Source organism: Notamacropus eugenii, chromosome 1, assembly GCF_028372415.1.
Source record: "Notamacropus eugenii isolate mMacEug1 chromosome 1, mMacEug1.pri_v2, whole genome shotgun sequence".
NCBI classification, from domain to species: domain Eukaryota; kingdom Metazoa; phylum Chordata; class Mammalia; order Diprotodontia; family Macropodidae; genus Notamacropus; species Notamacropus eugenii.
The window spans coordinates 579,922,620-579,941,486 of NC_092872.1; the positions used below are offsets into that span (position 1 = coordinate 579,922,620).

Below are 18,867 nucleotides of genomic sequence, written 5' to 3' on the forward strand. Positions count from 1 at the left end.
CCCTACCACCAAGCCACTCCTTTTATAATTCAAATCAGAAAGCTTTTAGAACACCAGAAATAGTTGATCCAAGCAAGGTTGGGGAGGAAAGAAGGGCTATGGCTACAACAGGTGAAACAGTTCAAGAGCCCACCCATGCTCCCCACTACTTCCCACCCTTTGCTGATAAAGTCCTAGAAATTTTCAGGGGTACCTTTCATCATTAAAATATTTGTTCTTGTGAAGGTACAAGTCTAGTTATTCAGTTCAATGGAGGGCATATGATGTCTTTGATAGGCATTCTCAGCACTTAGCACAATGGCTGATGTGTAGGAGTTATTTGTGAATGTTTGTTGACTAAAAACCCACGAACAGTTGTAGATTGTAAGAAATACAAACAAAACTCTTCCATTGGTCCAGAACCCAAACTGGACAGTTTTAAATTGTGCTATTACACTCTTCCTAGCTCCAATTCCACTAAACCAAACCCATATTCTACAATAGGGAATCAGTATAAATAAAAATGTTATCTGCCTTGTCCTTCAAGGCTTTCTCTCACAAGCCAGACAAGACTTGCCAGGACCCCTATCTCTTCAAGTATCTCTAGTCACTGGGTAAATAACTGTCAAAGTCAAGTTGTACACATCTTTCTCATAACAGATAGAATCATTTGTAAACCAAACCAAATGATATTCCTCAAGAGCTAAGGCCCATTGGGAGGGAAGAACTGGAGCTCTCAGGCTCTAATAATGTTATAACTTGTTCAAAAAGGGCACTGATCCCTGAGGACTCAGATTAGCATAATCTTTTATTTGTCATCTCTATTTGACAATGGAAGTCTTTTGTGCCCTATCCATCTTGTTATAAAACCCATCTTGTATTGCCCAACTCATGATAGGCAATTACAGAAAAAAAGTTAATCATGTGGCCCTATCTCATCTTATTAATAGCAATCAAAGTCCAATAACCGGAAAGCAACTGTTCCTTGAACATAATATAAGGAATGGCTACTTCAGTGAGTTTATAACTCCAGAAGTCCAATGGTCATTGAATCTGGACACCCCTTGCTGGTGGCCAAATATTCTACTCAGTCTAATCATCCAGGAAATAGGTTCCTATAGACTCATACTGGCACAAAGGGAAAGACTGATAGGCAATTACCTCTAAATCATCCAAAATTAAAACCAATTTTATTCCCTGCTCAGAGTGGGCATTCTAATGAGTAATTTTGATAAATAGTAGCCATAAAATATTCAGAAGAAGAATACTGACACTTTAAACTGAAGAATCCAATAAGCCTTTGAAGTTCCTTTATAACTTGTGAAGGAACAAGTATCAACAGCTTATTAACATCACCCTAAAAACTTAACTGAACAGTTGGACCCTGAATTTTCTTTGGGTTAATCTCCCATACTAAACTCTCTACCATTTGATCTCAGGCTTCTGCCACTATGGCCTCATTTATCCCAGGCAGAATTAGATCACTGATATAATCGAGGACTTCAATGCCTTCAGGAACTGGGGCCTCTTTCAGGTTTCTGCCAAATGAATAGCAGCCATATGAGTGTATGGTATAACCACCTGCAATGATCTACCAATGCTCATAAAGTGATCTGGAGGCGAAAACCTGAGGCTTTGGTGGAGGAGGGGGAGTCTTCCCAAAAGATATAATCCAATTGTACCTAAAACAGGCTGGTCATAAGAAATGGGGAACCATGAAATTCAATAAATAAATCTAATCCACCACACCCATCTCTTTAATATTTCCAATTATCCTTTGTTGTCCTCCATCTGGGAATTGACTTTAGAGAGAAATCATCTACATGAGGTCAATTGTATAGGATTCCTCACTTTGCCTACCTGAAAGGAGGTATAAGGTGATCCCCATATAGAGCCAGTGGATTTAATTAATTTTGCAAAAGCAAATCATCTGTGAGTTCTTCCAGTCAACGGAGCTTTGCAACTGACAAAACTAGTTCACCCCATTCAACCACATCCTCATTAGATATTGCTCTAAATTTTCACTGACTTGTTTGATTTTTTTCTTGCAACCACTCAAGTCCTTAACTTTAAAATGCAATGATGAGGAAAGTGACATTTGGTCAATAGGTAATAAGATAATGGGGAAAACAGTGGTGCCCTGGACTGCTGGGTAATAACCTTTATAAGTGATAGTTTCAGCAGCAGCAAAATAATGGGAAAATAGCATCACCTTGGTATCCAAAGCTCCAACAGTAACAGTGAAACAATGACCTTGGCAATCATGCCAGCTGGCAGACAGCATTTCCAACAGCACCTGCAGCATCAAGGCAGTGGAAGGAGTAGTGATAATGCTAGTCTGTAGGCCTGAGCCAACCAGACCAACAGTAGTGTACACCACAAATAGCTAGATGCAAATTCCAGCAAGTTACAGGCAGCTAGCCGGCAGCAAGCATAAGCCCACAAAGGATCTTTTTTCACTATTTTGATGGGCCCCCCTAAGTTTTACTGCAAGCATGAGGAAGGGAGAGCTTTTTACTGTGAAGCTGACATTTGTGACCACGGCAGCCAAGGGTCAAAGGCTAGAGTATTGTGGGCAAAGAAACTGCTGGAAGTAAGTTAAGCTTCAGCCTCCAACCGTGCCAGTAAGGAGTGTTGTGAGTAAAGATATGGAACAGACCAAGGGCAGTTTCAGTAAACTTTGCCCTTAGGTGGATTGATATGGCATCCAGATGTGGACCCTCTGGGCAAGAAGAGTATAAAAAAAGCTCTAAGACTCTAAAAGGAAGATCCCTTGCTCACTCTTTTTAACCTTCTTGCTAGTAGCTTTTATCTTCCTTAGAATTTACTTTACCTAGAAGTATTTTAATATTTTTAAAAGAATTGATTCCTGTAACCTTCAGATTCTGAGTGGTCCATTGTACCAGATATCAAACCACAACCCCTCCACACAATCTATAATCCAGCAAAACTGGTCTTTTTATGGTTCTTCACACAAACACTCCATTACTCATCTCAATGGCCTCTGAACAAGACATCTGCTATACTCGAAATGAGCTCCCTCTTATCTGCATCTCTTAGAACTCTAGTTCCTTAAACTCCACAAATATGCTACTTAGAGAATGAGTACCCCACCATTTTTTATCTTATGTTGACTTTATATATGCCCATGTTAACATGTACGTGTAGCGTCCCCTATAAAATATAAGTTCCTTGTGGTCAGGAACTCTCTGATTTCTCTCTATATATATCTCTAGCATTTAGTAGAAAGTATTTGTTTGACTCGTGATTTTGGCAGTTATATCTAGTAAATTCATCTGGATTGATTTAATAAGTCCTGAGGAAGGTGAGATTCACTGGAGAGGGGAGCAAAGTAGTCTCTATGGTTTCTGAGTTCTGATTCTGATGTGAATTTTTTGAATTGATATGATAATTCTATGTCAGTTGTATGGCACAAAATGGAGTCACACATGGTACCACAGTGGATAGAATGCTGGACTTGGAGTCAGGAAGACCTGAGTTCAAATCTGGCCTTAGACACTGTGTGAACCTGGGCAAGCAACTTAAACTTCTGCTTGCTTTAATTTACACAACTGAAAATGGGGATAATAATAACACCTGCCTCTCAGACTTGTAAGGATAAGATGAGATAATATTTGTAAAGTGCTTGAAAACACTAAAGTGATAGATAAATGCTATCTAAAGCCTGTCTTAGGTTCAGTGCACTGTTAACCTGATCATGTACGTTGAATCCAAGAGTCCCTTTCCTTTGTTGTTTCCAGGGAAGACCCTGAGTAGGGGAATAGGCCGAGAAGAATCTTTGTAAGAAGCCTCCTGGGTATTGGTCATAGATTAAAGGACTATTTCTTTTGAATGGGTATAGGTAAGTGAGTAGTAAATAAGGGAATAAATGTGATGACTATAATGAATATCTTTTTTAATCACAATGAAATTAAATTCACTTTTAGCAAAGCTCATTATGAGGCATCATGGCACTGTGTGAAGAACTACAGGACTTGGATTTGAATTCTGACTCCAATACTTATTACTTATATTTCTTTACTATTGGCTACCACAGGGGCTCTTCATCTTTTTGTATCATGCTAGGTGGTACAGTGGGTAGAAAATTACTCCCAGAGTCAAAAAGACCCTGCCAAGCCTAGAGGCCTGTATTGGGCTACCCGAGTCTTTCTTACCTGTCCAGGTCTTCGGCTGGCCACGCCGGATGCACATATGAGAGAAAGGACGTTCCAGAGTCAAACAGGGGTTGAGCTTTATTACAGGGTTTCGGTTACAAGTGCAGGGGGTCTTCTTTCTTAGGACGAAGAGGGGGAGATTTCCTAAGAAGGCTAAGCTTAAGGGAATGGAAGTAGAAGTACAAGCGGGGGAGAGAGGGGGAGGGGAGAGAGGAAAGAAAAGAAGCGGAGCCCTACTTTTCTCTTTGGCTCCACACGTGCTAAGAGAGCTTTTAGGCTTCCTCAATCCTACTTAATCTTCAGCCACACAGTTTGCATCTCAATACCGTGCTGTTAGGTAACTAGGTGTGCTCCAATCCGGGACGACCTCGAGGGCAGGGAGACTCCACCCATCAGGTATCTCCGGGGGAGAGGCGGAAATACCCGAGCTAGCCGAGCTAGCTCGGTCTGACCTTCTCGAACCCCCGCTGTTCATGGAGGGCCTCGTAAGACTCTAAGATTTAGAAGTCCCACTTTTACCTGCCCGAGACTGTCCACACGGAATTGAGCTTCCAGTCCCAACAAGACCCGAGTTCAAATATGGCCTCAGACATTTATTAGTTGTGGGAACTTGGTCAAGTCAGTTAATCTGTGTTTACCTTAGTGTCTTCATCCAGGGTATTGTGAGGATCAAATGATCCTCTTAGCATAGTGCCTGGCACATGGTAAGCATATGTAAATGTTAGTTATTATTATTGTTGCTGTGATTAATATCATAACAGGGACTTACTTGGCAATCTGGTGAAATCTATGGACCCTTTGTCAGAATAATGTTTTTAAATGCACAAGATAAAATATTTAGGATTATAAAGGAAACCAATTATATTGAAATACAGTTGTCAACTCTTTAAAATTAAGTTCACCAGGTTAAGAACTCCTTAATTACTGGTATGGATAAGTCATTTCACTGTTCTGGTTCTCAGTTTCTTCATCTACACAAGAGGACTGGACTAGATGCTCCTTAAAGCCCTAGCTCTTATGATTCTAATTTCATAGTTATGCAGCCAATCCAAACAGGACACCACAAACAATTAAGCCATCTAATATTAGATTAGGTCATTGCCTTTCTTGGTCCAAACCCTTTCCTTCAAGAGACAATAGATTTCTTCACAGGAAGTTTCTGATGGTAGTCCTACATTCAATTAATCCCCACTGCATTAGGCCCTTCCCTAAAGTAAAAAGTGCACATCTGCCCTGACAGAAGGCTCATCTTCCCTGAGGTATAATTCCCAGACTTTAATAATATGAGTAAGAGTTTCCACTGGCAGAAGATATATTCAATGATTCTTTTAACACTGAAGTGGTACATTAATGAGATACTCTCAGGCTGTTTCCAAGCTCTGGTATTCATACCCTCTTTCCAAACTGTGCTATTAGTTTCCCCAGAATGACAAGTGTAATTCACATAGGGATCTTTAAAACAAATACAGACTCTTCTACCTGGTTACCAAGGGCCTGTTTAATCTATCGCACCTCTGTACATCTCTATGTCCCCAGGACAGGCCATCAGTTTCCTGACTGCCCTGAATACATAGGATATATATTTCTAATATTCAATATCTCCTTTATATTGGAACTTCCAAGTAAGATGCCCTGCCTTCTAATCCATTGCAACTGTGACCAGGGCAAGCTTAGTTCCAACCTCTTCTAGGAAGAGTTTCTTGATTGATGGACCCCAATTTTCTTCCATTCCTCTGTAATCTAGAAGACATGTAGTTCACTGAGAACTCACTATTCTGATAAAATAATAAATTTTTTTATGATTATCTCTAGCATTTTACCCATTTGCTATTTTCCATGGTGCCTGATATAATGCTGGGCATATGAAGAAGCACTCAAACATTATTTTTGATATGATGGATTCAGGGATGACAAGAAGGGCTAAAATTAGAGAATGAAGATGCCATGTCAAAAGGAACATAATGCACTGTAAATATTTCAACCGTAAGCAGAACTCATCATATTCCCCTTTAAATCAACTCCTTGACCTGATTTTCCTAACTATGGAAGTCATTATTTTCTTCTTTACACGATGAAATGCTTTGGAATCACTTCTTTCTTCTCTTCCCTCAACTTCAGAACTCTATTTATAAATTATTTATAAATTAATAAATTATAGTTTTATAATTTTATATGAAGTTTTATAAAAATCTTACAGATTTCCCCCTCTTAATATCTTCCCAATATATCCCTTTTCTCTGCCATCTCCCTAGTTCAGAATCTATAGTGACTTATTATTTTAAATGCTCCCTGCCTACAGAAAATTGCAATATGGTTCAATCTTCACAACTTTTTGTTTGCTGTGGTACCAGTCTACAAAAGGAAGCTTTGACCTTGCTTTGTTTCAGACTCTGCTAATTGGATTGTTTATTTATTTGTTTGTTTTAACTCCAAAACTTCTTGTAAGTACCTTGACAGTAAGAGTTGTGGCTTGCCCATCTTTGTATTCTCCACAGCACCAACAACACTATCTTATGCACAGTTCTCAAAACTCACATGAATATGTCAACTAACTCCCATAGTGTGACTATTTCCTTCATAGCCATCTATGCTCATCTATCCTATGGGACTCTTATTCATGTTCTCCCATAGTCTTGCCACAAGGGATCACCCAATATAATGGGGAACTTTTTGTTGTTGTGAAAATACTGTTGAAGCACATAAGCTATTAGTTGTCACTTGTTCAGATCAAATAACCAGTCTGTCTTCCTTGGCCCTGATAGCTATCTTTAAGTATTTGAAAATTTTGTTCATATTAACCAATGGTTTGTCTATTTTGTTGGGATTTTTTTAAATAAAATTAACTCCTAGTTTTATTTATTAATTCAATGTTTTTTAAATTTGTTATGTGAAAGATAGATTAGACTTGCTGTGTGTGGACCAAGGGCTGAAATCAGAGCAATGGTCCAAAGTTTCAGAAGGTCTTATTGTAGTCTTGATGTCAGAAAAAACTTCCCAAATTTGAATGGGCTGCCTCAATACAGAGAAAATTACCCCTACTTGGAGGTCTTCGAGAAGAAATTGGACAACCACTTGTTGCGTATGTTATATTATAGTGGGGATTCCTTTTGTTGGTGAATTGGAAAAGACGACCTCAAGTCCCCTTCAAGCTTTTCAATCCTTTATTGTGTGATACCTCTGATGACATCATTTATAACACTTTGTAATAGGTTGTAGCCTATATTCACAGACCATACACCTCTCCATTTTCCTCTGGATAGGATTCATTTTCAATTCTTTGGAGACTTGGGTGTTTTCAACATTTAAAAAAAAAACACTTTGATTTTAATCTGGATAAAATCACATATCTGCAAAGGATCTTCAATGATCAAATTATAGCTAAACTTTCTAAAATTGTTAAAAATCCATCCAACTTTTAAAGATCTTGACACTGGCAGCCTAAAATGGAAAAATATAATTATTAAATATTTTTATGTTGATTGAAAAAGATGACAAACAAAAGCTGAGAAGATAAGCTCAAGAAATGGCATGACCTGTTTGGATAACAAATTTGACCCCAAAAAAAACCCAACAACAAAAAACAACTCTTTGCAACTGAGGAACTCCTAGCCCTTCAATAGAATTCTAACTTTAAAAAATATACATCACTAGAGGTACAATCTAATTAAAAATACTTAATGCAAAACCCTGGGTGCTGGTGATACATAGACAAAAACAAGACAATCACTGCCTTCTGGGAGCTTATATACTGATGAGGAATCTGGGTAAGAATGGAGGAATAAAATATATGTACATATAGTCACATACATAACCATATATACATATACACACATACACATATATGCATATGTAGCATGTAAGCAAATAAAGAAATAAAAGGTACTTTTTGATTTTCAGTCTGAGAGTGTTAACTAGGAGAAACCAGGAAAATCTTTGTATAGGGTATCACACTTTCACTGAGGTCTTAAGGGAGATAGGAGTTCCAAAAAGTAGAGATAACAAGGGAGAGCATTCCCAGAACAGAGATGGGAGATGTAATGTTAATATGGAGAACAACAAGGAAGTCAATTTGGCTGAAACAGAGTTTTATGATGAAGAGTTATATGATAGGTCTAGAAAGTTTGGCAAGAGCCAACTTGTAAAAGGATTTAAATACCAAGTAGAGAAACTAGGGATCCACTCTAGTTTCTTGGGCAAAAGAGAAACATAGCCATCCTTTAGCTTAAGGAAGATTCCTTTTGGCAAGATGGATTGAAGTTTGGAGAGACTAGAAGCAGAGAGGCCAGTTATTCAACTAGTCCAGGTAAGAAATGATAAAGGATTGAAATAAGGTGGTGACAATGAAAGAATACAGAATGAAGAAGCGTGTGAGATATGAAGGTAGAGCCAATGGAAGTTGGTAGCACGTTGGAAAGTGGAAGTAATAAGAGAGAATAAAGAGTCAAGAACAAAAACAACTCTAAGTATATGAACTTAGGTTGTGGAAAGAATAGTGTGGTCATCTCAATAGATACTGGGAAGTTTAGAGGAAAAGTTAAATCTCCATGCTATGCACAAAAAATAAATAAATAACATTATCTCTATCTCTTGAAAAGTTTTTAGTCCATGATAACCTTGAATTTGTAAATGGAAGATCTGAAAAGGAAGACAATCTTGTAATAACTGCAACGGTAAGCTCAAGTTTCAGTTAACAGAAAGAAACGAAGCTTCAGGGAAATTAGGAAGCAGTTCAGCGAAAAGAAGCTGAAAAAATATCTACTAGGAGGATGACTCCTCTTTACAAGTAGAGTGGAAAATTACTTTCATTTGTTTGGGGAAAAATGAATCACAAAATTCTGTGTACTTTTGGAATAGACACAAGCTGTAGAGTTTTGTCTACTCCTTCCTGCCTTGAGGAAGAGAAGAATGGGGTCTATGATAATGGGAGGTGAGGATCTCACTGTAGTCTGACCTAGTCAGACCGCTTTTGTAATGTTGCAGTGAATTGTAGATATCCCTATTAAGACATATTGTTAATCTACCCCTTCTCCCAGATAACTATGAAAAGCCAGTCAGTCAGTAAACATTTATTCAGTGCCTACTATGTGCCAGTCATTGTGCTAACTACTGGGGATATAAACAAAGGCAAAAGACGGTCTCTGCCTGAGACAGTCTATTAAGAGAGATAACATGCAAACAATTATGAATAAACAAGCTATATGCAGGATAAACTGGAAATAAATCGATTGGAAAGGCACTGGATTAAGAATTAAGGGGGATAGGGAAAAATGTACTATAAAAAATGGAATTTTAGCTGGATCTTGAAAAAAAGTCAGGCAAGCCTGAAGGCAATGATAAGGAGAGGGAATATTGCAGGCATGGGTGATAGCCAGTGAAAATACCAGGAATCAGCAGATGGAGGGTCTTGTTTAAGGGACAGTAGAGTGACATTGGATCACAGTACCAGGGCAGGGAAGGAGGCTTTTGAATGCCAAAGGAAGGATTTTATATTTGATCTTAGAAATAAGAGGTAGCCATGAGATTTTGAGTTACAGGAGGGGAATCAGGGGATGGCTTAAGTAATCAGATCTGTGCTTTAGGAATATCACTTTGACAGCTGATTATAGGATGGATTGGAGTGAGGAGAGGCTTGTGGCAGGGAGACCAACCAGTAGGCTATTGCAATAGTCCAGGCATGAGGTGATGAGGGACTCATCTCCAAGGCAGTGACGGTGTCAGAGAAGAGAAGAGGACATATATGAGAGAGATGTTTGAAGGAAAAATCAATAGACCCTGAAGAAGTTAAGAAATGATGATTCAAGTACTATGAGCTAAACAATTGGATTAACAGTTTTTTGTTCTCACTTTCATCGTAAGAGTGAAGACTAGGGCTCAGATTAGTGTCCAGCCTCATTTAAAGTATTTCTCTGACAGCATGTACACTCACTAAAATCACCCTTGCTATATATTCTTCCACTTCCCAAACTTTCTGAAGCATAAAATCAAGATACTTAACACAAACATTTGTTCTGTGTCTATGTGGTCCCTCAGTCTCTGCTTGAGTTTTCATCCTCCACTGACCAGCTTTGAGGCAATTTCCTGGCACTGAGACATCACTGGTCCTTGAAATTTCTTTGCTGACACTGAGGAAAAGTCTATTCCTTTTTTCTTCTAGCAACATATCTCAAGTTGCTGATAAGCTTTTTGAAGAGGGATGTTGGTAAGTTGGGAGTCTATCATTTTGTCAGTATAACCAGTACAGTGAGGAATCTGGAAGATACGTTATATGAGTGTAGTGAGCAGCTGTCCCCCACATGTAGCATAGGGGGAAGGGTCAAAGAGGGGCTCAAAGGGAGGGAGAATAGATATCTCCATCCTCTTCCCCCCCCATCCTTCATTTTCATGTTCATTCCTTCCAGGAGGGGAATTAGGAGGTTAGAACCAGAAGCCTGGTCACTCTGATCTCCTCAAAGAAAGGGGATACCAGGCTAGAATTTTATCTATCTGCTCCTATAATATTAGTGTAAGGGATATGATTTTGGGATTCAAGCGAAACTTCTGATTTCGGCTTATTAATTGGAAAAGGATGGCATAAGCTTTATATCAAAAACTTGACTTCCTTTCCACTATATTGGCAGATAGCCAATAGTGAAGAAACCCATTTATCTAAGTCAACAGCAAAACTGAATCAGAGAAAATATATATGCAGCTATATACCCGACAATATAAAGTGAAGAAGGTTGCCCAGTGGGAGTGAGATAACTCAGTTCAACCAATAGAGAAAATCCCAGATCACACCTGAGGGGAAGATTTCCCAAAGTTTCTAATGTAGAAAGCTGGAGATAGAAAAGGCTATCTTTGCTAATATTTGCTTCTTCTAGAGTCTTATTCTTCCTTTGGCAATGAAATGAAGTTCATATTGTTATATCACATTCTTTCTTGAAACTGGAAACCAGAAGTGCCCAAAGGAACTGCAGAGGGCAAAAGACCAAAGGTACTGAAACTCTTCTCTTTCCCTATCTCACCAACTTCAATCCACCCCTTATATGTTGATCTCCATCAATATGGAGAGAGTCCCATACCGATGTACTTTGGGATTACATAAGAAATTGTTGAAGGAACTGAAGATGTTGAGCCTAGCCAACACAAAACTAAAGGGAAACCAGATAACCATCTTCAAAAATTTTAAGGTCTGGTATGTTTAGTGTTGCTTCAGAGATCAGAACTGACACCAGTGGTTAGACTATATAGGGAAGAAGCTTTGAGTTTACCATACAGATGAATCTTCTCATAATGAAAGCTGTACAGTTATGGAATGAGTGACTTGACACAGTAGTAGATTTCCTAACATTACAAAAATATTCAAGTGGAGTCTGACTCTGACAGAAAGGATTTGAGGAACCTGTGGCCTTGAGGCCATATGTGGCCCTTTAGGTCTGCAAACAGTGAAGTTTGGGTTCAGTCGAAGGGCCACACTTGAGGACCTAGAGAGACACTTGTGGTCTTGAGGCTGCCAGTTCCCCATCCCTGGACTAGATGAATGTTTGAACTAGAGAGCTTCAAAAGCATCTTCAGCTCTAAGATTTTATGAAGCCCTTAAACCAATGAGAAAATAGTAGCAGGTTGGGAAAGAAGGCTGTAACCAAAATGGGTATCATACATGAAGCTCCCTTAGCCCTGAAATCCTATTAACCTTGGATCCTCCAAAACTTAATGACGTATTCCATTCCTATAAAAAATTCAAAATGTATTATTAAAAGGATGATTACTGAATACATGAAAAGGAACCCAATCATTACAAAGGACCAGCAATAATTTTATCAAGAACAGACCAAGGCCCAACTAATATCACTTCCTTTTTCAATCAATTCATTAGAATGGTAGATCAAGGGATTGCTGTAGATAGAAAGAACATATGTATTATTATATACATATAATGAAAGTATAAAGGGTATGTTTCTACTTCTCTGCTCTATTAGGAGGTAATAAAAAAGGTCCTCAAACAGTAAGACACCTAGCTATTGGCTGGTTGAAAAGGTCAGAAATCCCTAGTACCCTTTATACAAGCTTAGTGTTGTAGTCAGTGAAGATAGATTTATCCCTGGCAGTTGAGATGAAAACTAGTTTTAGGTCCTCAGAGGGACTTATTCCTTTTCTTTTTTCTTTTCTAATATAAAACGAGAGAGAGAGAGAGAGAGAGAGAGAGAGAGAGAGAGAGAGAGAGAGAGAGAGAGAGAGAGAGAGGAGATTTCTCTCCCCTTCCTTACCACTCCCATTGACACCAGATTTATGAGGATAATATTGTTACTTCTATTATTATTAATGAAATTTTAGTAAGTACCTTAATTTTGAGCTAATTATGTCAACTGGCTGACCATTGAAAATAAGTTCTTCAGTAGAGGACTCCTGAGCTATAGTTCTGCGAGTGCAGACCTACAGATCATTTTCATTCTGGGGCAGCCATCCCCCAGGGAATCCAATCTATGAGTAAGCTGGTAAAGTAGCCCCAAAGGGGACATTACATAGATATAGATGATCTAGATTTCAACAAAACATTTGACCAATTGTCTCATGTTAACTTTGTAGATGATGTGGAAAGACATGAGCTTGATAATTATATGCTCAGGTGGATTTAGAATTCATTAAATGACAGGAAACAAAGAGTAATCACTAATGCTTTGATAGGTCTCTGGAGGAGTGTCCCAATCTATGTGTGACCCTGTGCTATTTGCATTTTTATCAGTAACTTAGATAAAAGTATAAATGGCATGCTTAAAAATTTTTGAAATTTGTCTGTAGCTTGAAGGTGTAGCTAACATATTAGTTAAAACAAAAATCTTACACCTGACTTTGAAAAAATCAATTTCAGATGCCCAAGATGCAGATGGTGTGGCTAAAATGACTAGCAGTTTATATGGGGAAAAAAATTATCTGGGTTTTTGAGTGAATTGTAAACTCAATAAGATTTTCCAATATGATATGGCAAACAAAAAATTAATTGAGATTAGGGATGAATTAAAAGGAAAATAGTGTTAAGAATAAGTGGAATAATGTCTTGGTCAGATCTTTTCTAAGGAATATTGCATTCAATTCAGCATGTCATATTTTAGAAAAGATATTGATTGTCATATGAAGAGCAACTGAACTGTTAAGAGACCTTGAAATCATGCCAGATAGGACCAATAAAAAAAAATCTCAAGGGCACAGATTTATAGCCAGAAGGAACCGTAGTGGTTATCTGATTTAACTGGGGATGCTTAGTGGGCAACAAGAAGACAGTGAGAGAGGGGTGAAATGAACGATTTCCTCAAGTATTGTAAGGGCTGTCATGCAAAAAAAAAAAAAAAAAGGATTAGATTTTTTTTTCTCCTTAGTCCAAGAAGTAAAACTAGATACAACCAAGAATGGGGGCTGGGGGAAAGGAGAGAAGGGACTGCAAAGCAAACAAGCATTTATTAAGCACCTATCATATGCCAGGCACTGTGCTGCACATTTAAAAAATATTATCTCATTTTGTCTTCATGACAATCCCAGGAGGTAGGCGCTTTTATTATCTCCATTTGACAAATGAGGGAACTACAGCACACAAAAATGAAGTGAAATAGCCAGGGCTACATAGCTAATAAGTCTCTAAGGCTGGATCTGAACTCCTGACTTTGGGCCCAGCACTCTATCCATTCTATTACTTAGCTGCAATGGATGGATAGAGCACTGGGCCTGGATTCAGGAAGACCCAAGTTCAAATCCAGCCTCAGACATTTACTAGTTATATGACCCTGATCAAGTCAATTAGCCTCTCTATTGGCCTCAGTTTCCTCATTTGTCTAATGGGAATAATAAAAGTACCTAACTCAGGGTCATTGTGAGGACAAAATGAGACAATAATTGTAAAGCATTTCGCATGGTGCTATATTAGTGGAGCTATTATTATTATTTGCAGAAGCAGATATAACCTTAAGGAAAGGAAAAATTTCACAACAATTAGTTAACCCAAAGTTAAATGGACTGCTTTAAAGGTTCCCTATCACTTAAGGGCTATAAGTAAAGGTTAGATGACCAATTTACAGCACAAAGTATAGTGACGATTCTTGGCCAAGTATGGGCAGGTCTAGGTTTTGGTAACAATGCGATTCTTTGACTTTTAGACATGTGTCAACCAAAAGGTTGAAGACAAGCTGCTGGAATTACTTTTTAAGTAAAGCTATACTATATCCCAAACCTGTGTATAGTATACATACTATGTATACTATGTATACCATGTATACTACGTCCTAAACCTAAACTTGTCATGATCTAGCATCCAACAAGAATCAGAAAGGAATATTCTGATCATGTCTAGGGATAAAATTATTATGAGTTATGACTTACGGAATAGGGATAAAAGTATCCCATTGTACCTAGGTTTTCTATCTTTCAAAACTTTGCCTTCTAATATTATCTACTTTATATTTAGCTTGAGGTTTTCAAACTTTTTTCTTGCTCACTGCAATGTATTCTTTTCCATGAGGAAATGTGGTACTCTGAATGTTTAAGCTGGCAACAAGGACGTGTTCCCAGGTGGCTGGGCCTCCAGAGCCATCACCCAGGCCTTGGGATCACTCTACCTCTCCTTCTGTTCACCCACACTGTCACCCTCTTCTTTCTTTACTTCCCCTTACAGTGTAGGAGGTAGCCTTACACGTCTGTGGTGAGAAACTACTCTTGTGGCCTTCCCAGAAGGGAAGACAGAAAGAACAGGCCAGTAAAAACAATCTGCTGGTTAGGGTCAGGGCTGAGGAAGATGGACGCTTCAGGGTGTGAAAACGGGTACCTTAACAGGAGACTGAGGCATGAGATGGCACTTCAAAACAGATAAAGTTTTGCAACCACTTGCTGGTCAGGAGGGTGTTTTGTTTGGGTTCTGATGGTTCATAATATTAACTGGGAGTTCAAGAAGGTGGATTTGTGGTAGAAGTCATAAGAGGTAGTTTGTAGTTTATGTTTTAAATGGATATGAGAAGAGTAAAATTTTGCCATATACCCAATAAAACTCATGCAACAGCACATTGTTTGAGAACTCCACATCTCTACCTCCTGGCTTCCCAAGTCCCAACTAAAATACCACCTTTTTTAAAAAATTAAATTTATTTTTAATTTATGGAATAAAACAAGCATTTCCATAACATAGTACAAAAAAAAAGACAAATGCTCATGAAATTGTGAATCTATTATGTACAACTTGCTATACCTTTTAAATTTATAATAGTTATAAAGTTATAATAAAGTTATTAAAAAGTAATAATAAAGTTATAAAAAGTTATTTATAATAACTTATTTATAATAAAGTTATGAAAAGTTTTATAGGAAGTCATCCCCACCCCCTCTTAATTCTAGAGCCTTCTTTCTTTTAATTATTTCCTACTTATCTTGTATATATCTTACTTTGTATATATATTTTTGCATTTTGTCTCTTCCGTTATTGAGGGTAGGGCTATAAGCAAAGGTTAGATGACCAATTTAAGGGCTATAAGTAAAGGTTAGATGACCAATTTACAGCACAAAGTATAGTGACGATTCTTGGCCAGGTTGCCTCTTCTTGTATCCTTAGACTTTAGCACAGTCCTATCACATAGCAGGCGCTTAATACATGTTTATTGATTGATCAGCTTTCAGGACTTTCTTCAAGTCCCAATTAAAATCCTGACTTCTAAAAGAAGGTTTCCTTATTCAGCTTAATGCGAATGCATTCCCTCCTTTGATTATCTTCTCTGTTAGGCTCTGAGTTTCTTGAGAGCAAGATTTGTCTTTAGTCTTTCTTTGTATTTCCATTGCTTAGCACAGGACCTGGCTCTTCATAGGCTCTTAACAAATGTGTGTCGACTGCCTAAACACTGGCTTAACTGTTTTTGTTTCATTTGTTAAAGGAGAAGAAAATTCAGAACTGTGATTTTGATCTCAGATAAAACATGTGACTTATAACTTGGACCATCTGAATCCAGGTCCCAGCATTCTCTGATTCTTACTGGGCAGAATAGCAAGAGATCTCAAGTGGGATGAAAGTCAATGTAAAATCAAAGTTAGGTCTGGACTACATAGGACCAAGTATAGAAATATACTGATGCCCATGGTGCTCAGCCCCTTGCTACTTACCTTCATGTTAAATTCAGTCCCCAACATTCATTCTAACCCTAACCCTAACCCTAACCCTAACCCTTCTCACTAACACTTTGGACTTGACTCTGAATCTTGTTTTTATTTCAGACACAGCTTAACCGCATCTAGTATTTTCTATAACCTGGGTTTCTTGAAGCGATCTTGACTTTTTCTGCAATTCTGCAAAGGGTTGGAGCAAAATCTATTATATCTGAGCTGAAATAAAGGAGGGGAAGCAATTATGATTTCAGACAAGGAAACAGCACAAATAAACTTGATTAAAAGAGATGAACTAGGAAACTGCTTTTTACTGAAAGGTAGCAGAGACAACATGATTTCAATATTTAATATATATGCATCAAATTGAAGAGACTTTCTAGAGCCAGCTCCAACCAGCTTGAGAAGATTGCTGAAGTTTCAGTGTGAGCTTTTACACTTTAGAAATCATCCAACACTACAAATCAGAACTTGATTTATGGTTTTCTTTATTGTTTGGACTTAAGAAAGGGTTGGAGAAAACATTAATGATACTGCTTGAACTTAAGTGTATTGTGCATACATTTTTTATCAGAGAATTTGTTTTACCAACACACTTCTGACTGAATGGCTTAGCTTCCAAACACTTAAAGGAAAAACTAAATGAATTATAAAGAGAAATAGATAATAAAATTATAGCTGTGGGAGACTTCAAGTTATCCCTGTAGGCCCTATATAAATCTAAACAAAGAAATAAAAAAAGATGATGAATGAGTAGGAGGAGCAGCAGCAGTAGTAGTCTATGACCTGACTAGAATTTTAGAAAATTAAAAAAAACAAAAACAAAAAAACAGACCTCTGTTGATTACTAAATGGAAATAAAAGAGCTTGTTTACTTTTCAGTTGTTCATGTATCTTTGCAAAAATTCACCATATTTTAGGACACAAAAATGTAACAAAGAAATACAAAAAAAGCAGAAATATTATACATATCCTTTATGGACCACAATGTTATAAAAATTATAGTAAATATAGGGCCACTGGAAATAAGCATTAACAATTCACTGGAAGTTAAATAATCCTAAAGAAGTGGTGGATTAAAAAACAACTCACAGAAATTATGGAAAATATAATGAAAGTTAATGACAGCAATGAGACAGTATACCAAAATATGAGAAATGCAGCCTTAGGGCAAAGTCTGCATCACTAACACTTTTATTAACAAGAAAGAGAGAGAAAAAATGAAAGAACAGATCAATGAATTGACAATGCAAGTAAAATACAAGAAAACCAGCAAATTAAAACGCAATTCAATATCAAAATACAAATGTTGAATATCAAAGACTAAAATAAATGAAAACCAAAATGAACAAAACTAGAAGATTTTACAAAAACGAAGAAGATAGACAACTAGATAACTTAATTAAAAAGAAAAAAAGTAAACCAAATTACCAGATCAAAAAATGAAAAAGAATTTACAACAAATGGAGCACAGAGGGTATTATTGGAGATTAATTTGTACCCAAAAATGAGTCAACCAAACTCATATTCAAATGAAATAAATGAATATATACTGAAAAAAAATAGAAAATGAAATAATTTAAACAATCCAATTTCAGAGAAATTTTTTAAAAATGAGCTTCTAAAAGAAAGAACTCAAGTCTATATGGATTCACAATTGGATTCCATTATTCAAAGAATAATTAATTACAGTATTACATAAATTGTTTGCATAAGCACCAAAAGTAGAAAACCTACCTACTCTCTTCTGTGATACAGATATGATCTTGACAAATAAACTGGGGAAAGCTCAGACAGAAACAAAGGAAACTACAAGACAATATTTTAAATTAATATGGATGAAAACATTTAAATAAAATATTGGTAAAGAGGATAAAGCAATATATCTCAAAGATAATATATTATGACCAGGTTGGATTTATACCAGGAATGCAGGGTGGGATTGACATTAGGAAAAATATAAACCTAATTAGCTATCTTAATAACAAAACCAATAAAATATTTATATAATCATTTCAATGAATGTAGAAAATCTTTTGACAAAATATAATACGCATTTCAGTTAAAAGAAAAAACCTGCATGGACATAGCCAAGATGGTGCAATAGAAGGACAGACCTGATCTAGTTCTCCCCCATATCCCATAAAATACCTGTAAAAAATGACTCTAAACACATTCTAGAGCAGCATAAGCCACAAAATGACAGAGTGAAAGAGATTTCCAGCCCAAGACAGCCTGGAAGGCTGACAGGAAAGGTCTATCGTACTGGGCTCAGAGCTCAGCACAGCATGGAGAGGACTGGAGCAGACTTCAGAGCATAGAATGACAGGTAGTAGCTGTGGTTCCCAGATTTCTCAACCCACAAACACCAACAACAGCTTCAAAGGTCAGTAAGAAAACTCTGTCACCTGGGTGAGAGGGGAGCCTGGGTCCAGCCCCATCTCCGGCTCCAAGGCAGCAATAGTCACTGTGGCAGCATCCACTTTTGGAGCCCTAGGCCTAAAGACCCTGGGGGAATCAAGAAGCTGATCTAGATCTCAGCCCTGAGTGGCAGCCATGGGGTGAGGAGGAGCACTGGTGCTGGCATGGTGGAGTTGGTGGTGAC

General features: G+C 37.6%; 1 long non-coding RNA gene across 2 annotated transcripts in view; it reads left to right on the top strand.

Moving 5' to 3' along the window:
- Positions 1 to 16,553, top strand: part of LOC140520482 (uncharacterized) — an 84,509-nt gene extending 67,956 nt beyond the window's left edge. Inside the window, exons 1-4 of one of the 2 annotated variants that reach the window (XR_011972521.1) lie at positions 3,260 to 3,841; positions 10,185 to 10,353; positions 11,015 to 11,127; positions 16,374 to 16,553. This is a non-coding gene — a long non-coding RNA (uncharacterized lncRNA). Of the gene's footprint in view, positions 1 to 3,259; positions 3,842 to 10,184; positions 10,354 to 11,014; positions 11,128 to 16,373 lie in introns of those variants that run through there. The other variant, XR_011972520.1, reaches the window with a different exon arrangement.
- The last annotated feature ends 2,314 nt before the right edge of the window (positions 16,554 to 18,867 follow it).